General features: G+C 38.4%; 1 protein-coding gene across 4 annotated transcripts in view; it reads right to left on the reverse strand.

The window, feature by feature from the left end:
* IFT74 (intraflagellar transport 74) overlaps positions 1 to 5749 on the reverse strand; it is a 186074-nt gene extending 180325 nt beyond the window's left edge. For 2 of the 4 annotated variants that reach the window (XM_051961502.1, XM_051961486.1), the window contains exon 1: positions 5552 to 5749. The gene's annotated coding sequence lies outside the window, so the exon portion shown is untranslated. The remainder of the gene's footprint in view (positions 1 to 5551) is intronic. The other 2 variants (XM_051961493.1, XM_051961467.1) reach the window with 2 other exon arrangements.
* Positions 5750 to 6000: the final 251 nt, after the last annotated feature.

Consider the following 6000-nt stretch of genomic DNA (forward strand, 5'->3'; position numbering starts at 1 on the left):
TCTGACCCTGAGAGCTTCTTGCTTATATGCTCCACACTGAGTATACACCAATCATTATATCACTAGGAAACCATTATTTGTTGTAGGATTAAATCAATGCTAAACTAGATTTAACCATTGTCTCCTCAATTCCACTTAGTACCTTATTTCAAGTTCTGGCCCATAACATCTCCTTGTAGGATAAATCAATCATACTGAACCATGCTAAATTAGATAACTATTGTCTCTATCAATTCCACTGACTTAAGTACCTTGCAAGAATCCTTTGTTTCAAGTTCAGAGTTCTGGCCCATAATATCTCCTGTTTTAGAACATAGGTGGTCATGACCTCCCTGACTTCTCAAGGAGATGAGAATCCTAAAAGAGGAGGTGATCATGCCTTCCCTGACTGCTCAAAAAAGGGGTGAAAACAACATAAAAAGAGGTAATCACACCCTCCCTAACGTTTCAGGAAGGGAGATGAAAACACCAAAGGAAATGGGAAATCAAATCAGATTATCAGGATTCTGAAGGGTCTCACTCTTAAAACAGGTATACATAAATGCATTAATATGGGAGGTATTACACATAATTGCATAAATTACATAAGCACATAGTTAACATAGGCTAGTAGTGATATAACAAATAACATGAATCAGCACGAGGAATTATACATGTCCATTAAGTCCTAGAAATAGTCCAAAAGGAATCTATTGTCCATTATTACTTTATGTGCAAGAAATCCAATCATTCCTGCAAGTTTTAAAGTCCTGCAATAGTTTCATCTTGTGTTAGGGAATCCAATGATTCCAGCAGATTTTGTTCTTAGGTCTTCTCTTTTGTTTTGAGGTTTTTCTCTTGTTCTGCCTCTCTCCAGGTGCTCATTGGCACTCATCTGATTCCTTCTCCATCTATAAAGATACAAGCAAACCTTTTCTCCCAAGCAGTTAACCTATCTAATCCCTTCTATTTACTACTTTCTCTCTTCTTATCACCTGGCAATTACATTGGAGCTGCTTGCACTGGACACTGCCCTTCCGTTGGGTTAAAAAAGCCTATATTCTCTCCAATTGTAATCCCTTTCTGCCATGTGACTGATCATATCAAAGTCCTGAACTTCTAAAGGTGTAAACTCAGCTGCCATTGTGCCTCTCCTGGGGCTGGACCCCACCTCTCATTTCCCTGGGTCAATCTACATTCTGAGGCCCAGTGGAAACTTCAGTTGCATTCTGAACACAGGGTTTTGAATCTTCTTTCACCCGGTCGTCTCACTATATCTCTATACTTACATTGGGCACTCAGATGTCCTATTTTTTCCACACTGAAAGCATGGATAAATTTCTCTGAAAGTCCCTTGCTAAGAGGAACCCTGTCTTCCCATGTTCATGATCATGGCCTGATTATAATAAGAATTTGTGCCCACTGTGGCACAGCATCTTATGATCTCCTCTAAAGGAGCATTTTTGCGTAGTTCCCATATAATTTTTCTGTAAACTTTATTAGCATTTTTCTTAGCCAGTTGTCTTAGCATAATTCTTTAGCTGCATTTTCTCCAATGATTCTTGTGACAGCGATCTGCAAACACCCCACAAAATCAGCAAAGGGTTCACTGGGACCTTGCTCTATTTTTGTAAAGGCTTACCCTCAATCTTTTACTGGGAGAGTGCTCCAAGCTTTTATTGCAGCAATAGCAATTTGTTCATAAGCTGCTATGGGGTACTGACTTTCATTGCTAATTGGTCAAAAGTGATCTGTATGTTAACTCCAGTTTGCTTATTGTGTTGGGCTTGTATCCTGTATAATTCACTATACTCCGAATGCCACAGTTTGTCCAGGTTCTAAACATGTCTTTGCTATGGATTTCCAATCACTAGGAGTTAAAATTTCATAAGCCAAATTCTCTAGTAACATCTTAACGTAAGATGCAGCTCCATAAAAACATCTTTACAGTTAAAGGTTCTGATAAAGGCCTCATCTCCAAAATATATAGAGAACTGACTCTAATTTATAAGAAATCAAGCCATTCTCCAATTGATAAATGGTCAAAGGATATGAACAGACAATTTTCAGATGATGAAATTGAAACTATTACCACTCACATGAAAGAGTGTTCCAAATCATTATTGATCAGAGAAATGCAAATTAAGACAACTCTGAGAAACCACTACACACCTGTCAGATTGGCTAAGATGACAGGAAAAAATAATGATGAATGTTGGAGGGGATGCGGGAAAACTGGGATACTGATGCATTGTTGGTGGAGTTGTGAACGAATCCAACCATTCTGGAGAGCAATCTGGAATTATGCCCAAAAAGTTATCAAACTGTGCATATCCTTTGATCCAGCAGTGCTACTACTGGGTCTATACTTCAAAGAGATACTAAAGAAGGGAAAGGGACCTGTATGTGCCAAAATGTTTGTGGCAGCCCTGTTTGTAGTGGCTAGAAACTGGAAACTGAATGGATGCCCATCAATTGGAGAATGGTAAATTGTGGTATATGAATGTTATGGAATATTATTGTTCTGTAAGAAATGACCAGCAGGATGAATAGAGAGAGGCTTGGAGAGACTTACATGAACTGATGCTAAGTGAAATGAGCAGAACCAGGAGATCATTATACACTTCGACAACGATATTGTACGAGGATATATTCTGATGGAAGTGGATTTCTTTGACAAAGAGACCTAACTGAGTTTCAATTGATAAATGATGGACAGAAGCAGCTACACCCAAAGAAAGAACACTGGGAAACAAATGAGAACTATTTGCATTTTTGTTTTTCTTCCCAAGTTATTTTTACCTTCTGAATCCAATTCTCCCTGTGCAACAAGAGAACTGTTCGGTTCTGCAAACATATATTGTATCTAGGATATACTGCAACATATCTAACATATATAGGACTGCTTGCCATCTAGGGGAGGGGGTAAAGGGAGGGAGGGGAAAAATCGTAACAGAAACGAGTGCAAAGGATAATTTTTTTTTTCTTTTTCTTTCTTTTTTATTTTTTTAAAAATATTTTATTTTATTTTATTTAATGATAACTTTATATTGACAGAATCCATGCCCGGGTAATTTTTTTACAACATTATTGCAAGGGATAATGTTGTAAAAAAATTACCCTGGCATGGATTCTGTCAATATAAAGTTATCATTAAATAAAATAAAATTAAAAAAAAAAAAAAAAAAGATGTAGCTCCATAAAGAGTGCAACCGTTTTTCAAATCCTTAATTTTTTCCAGATCAAAAGGAGTGTATCTTCTCCATTGTTGGCCTGAAGAGTCAAGCTCTTCAATTACAGGGTATGCATTTATTAAATCAGATATATCTTGTCCTTTTTTTGCCTTAACCAGTGCCTTTTGTAATCCTGTCATAGGCTGCTTCATAGGGTGTTAACTGTTACTGCCTCTCCCCCTCCTCCTTCTTCTTTTACCCATAAAAAGTTAATTGAGGGGGGAGAGTCATGAGATGGGGAATGCCGGAATGCCCTAATGGCTTCTGCTGTGAAGCACTATACTCAGAATTGTACTTAACTCCATTCTTATCTGAATCTTCACCCTTTTCACCTAGTTTATCTGGATCTCTCCTCCTCTTCCTGCTCTTTCTTCTTTTTCCTTATTCTATAACTTATATAATTTCCTAAAGCCAGTTATATTAAATTATATGTATAAAGTGTTTCTTTGGAAATTAAGTCAGGTCCATTATCATTGTAGCATTGACATAGTTGCTCTCCCAGTAATTTTCACTCATCTGGATTCAATTCTTTTTCCTTAGAGAACCAAAGAGATGTGTACTGTATTGTTTCTAAAAGTTCAACAATCTGCTCCAAAGTTACAATCAAACTTTGGCTTTTCATAAGTCTGACAATGCTCTCTACACACTTTCCTTGAATTGGAAAAAAAGGCTGTTTTCTAAACATCTGTCCCATTTTAGCTGAAATATTACTTAACAAAATTTCCTTGTCTATTTTTGTACTCACCCTAATTTCTGGGTCACAGATGAAGGTTATTAGTATCTTGTAAGAATCCTTTGTTTCAAGTTCAGAGTTCTGGCCCATAACATTCAATAGTTCTCAAAAATATAAATTCCTTACTCTAATACCCAAGAGCTTCCAAAGATATTCTAATTTAACTACTCATTTTTATTTCACACCTTCATTCCCTCTACTCTCCAAGCAAATTGGATGACTAACAATTTTTTGCCCTTATTCTGTCTTGTCTCCTTGTACAAAACCCTCCCATCTGGCAGCCTACTTCACCTACCTGTTGAATTTCTTTCTTCAAGTTCAAGTACCAGTTATAGAGATGACTACTTCATTGCCAAATCTCTTATTCCAGTTCCCCTTCTCTTCCACATATCTATAAAGTAGTGTTCTATAATTATCTATATCCCTTTCACCTGTATATTAGATTGTGAGCTCCACAAAGATACTAATAGTTGTTTTTTGTTTGTCTATTTTTAAGTTTCCTAATACCCGTCTTTATCATAGCATCTTGCCCAAAGGAGGCTTTAATAAATCTTTGTTGGTTGAAAGAGAGTTTGGTCAAAAAATTTTCTTCACTGCTAGCTTGGCCACAAGTAACAATGGGTTGTTAGAAACACTAACCCATTATTTCTCTTTTTAGGAAAAAACTACTGTATGTAAATGTGATGGGCTTATACTTTTCTTTTCAATTACAAAGAGTTTGTGAAACAAAACCTCCCTTTGCTTCTATTGAAACCTTCCTCTCAGGCAAATTAAAACATGGAAAACTAGCATTTATTTTGTGCTTCTACTACTTGGCAAGTACTGAGCTAAATTTTAAGTATACAAAGGCAAAAAAAAAAAAAAAAATCCTACTGCCACGAAGCTTATATTCTCGTTGGGGAGAAAAAAAGTAAAGAACTCAGTACAAAAAAGACATACAAGGAGTAAATTGTATTTAATCCCCAAGGGAAGGCACGAATTTATTAAGATGACTGGGGAAAACCACAGGAGTCAAGAAGTCTGGATTCTAGTACCGACTCAGCTGTCAGGCTAGTGGGAGATCTTGGAAAGGGCACAAAGTCAGACCCCGAATGTCTCTTCTGAAACAAACAAGCCCAAAACGATCGACTGCTGAGTTTACTGCCCTCCATCACCTTTTCCAGCTCTGAAATTCTATACTTTTTGCGTCTTGGCTTTTTGAAAAATTCCTATAACTAACCTAAGTGTTTATTTTTCCTCATTTTTATTCTCAAGCCTTACTGCCTTCAGTAAAACTTTCCCAGCTCTTCAACTCCCTTCCTACCCCCAGGCACCCTAAGAACAACTAGTTGGGGGCGAGAGTGAGGTCGAATTGACCTAGACTGAATATTTCCGATTTCAGGAATGGGGTGCGTGGCCTCAGCTTGGAAAGTCTGAGTCCGAGGGTAGAGGAAATTGGCCTGGGGAGTGTGGGGAAGCGGGGGAGGAAGAGGGAAGAAACAATACGTTAGAAGGCTGAGAAGAGAGAGAACAGGGTGGGGAGAGAGATAATGAGACGCAAAGAGATGTGCAAGATATGTAAAGAGGCAAAGAGGGTGTGAAATAGATTAAAGAAAGGATGGCTTACCTCTTTCTCAGATCCAGGAGTTATGGCCTTAGTGAATTGAGGGGACTAGAGCGTTGCTCCTTTGACTCATTCCTCCTCCACTCACCCCCAGCACAGTTTCTGCGCGTAGAGTCCCGCGGAACAGCTACAAAGACTTTCAACAACCCAGAAGCCCTAGGGGCCAGAGCCTGTATCCAGGCAACCAGAAAAACAGCCCGACCGAGCTCTACAATTCCAGTGCAGTTCCTCTCCTTTTGCCCCTCCCTTTCTCTTTACTCCTCCCCCAGCCTTCTCTCCGCTCAAAAACAAAATAGCACTTGATTCTCGCGAGATGAGTGACCTTGCCTTAATTCTTTTCCTGTATGCTAATATTCTCGAAGAAAGTGAGGGCGGGAGGAGGAAGTGGAACTTCTCTGATAATGCAATCAATCAGCTTTAAGTTCCAAAGGATGCTTATTTAAGTGTGCAGA

Source organism: Antechinus flavipes, chromosome 1 (assembly GCF_016432865.1).
Source record: "Antechinus flavipes isolate AdamAnt ecotype Samford, QLD, Australia chromosome 1, AdamAnt_v2, whole genome shotgun sequence".
In the NCBI taxonomy this organism is placed as follows: Eukaryota; Metazoa; Chordata; class Mammalia; order Dasyuromorphia; family Dasyuridae; genus Antechinus; species Antechinus flavipes.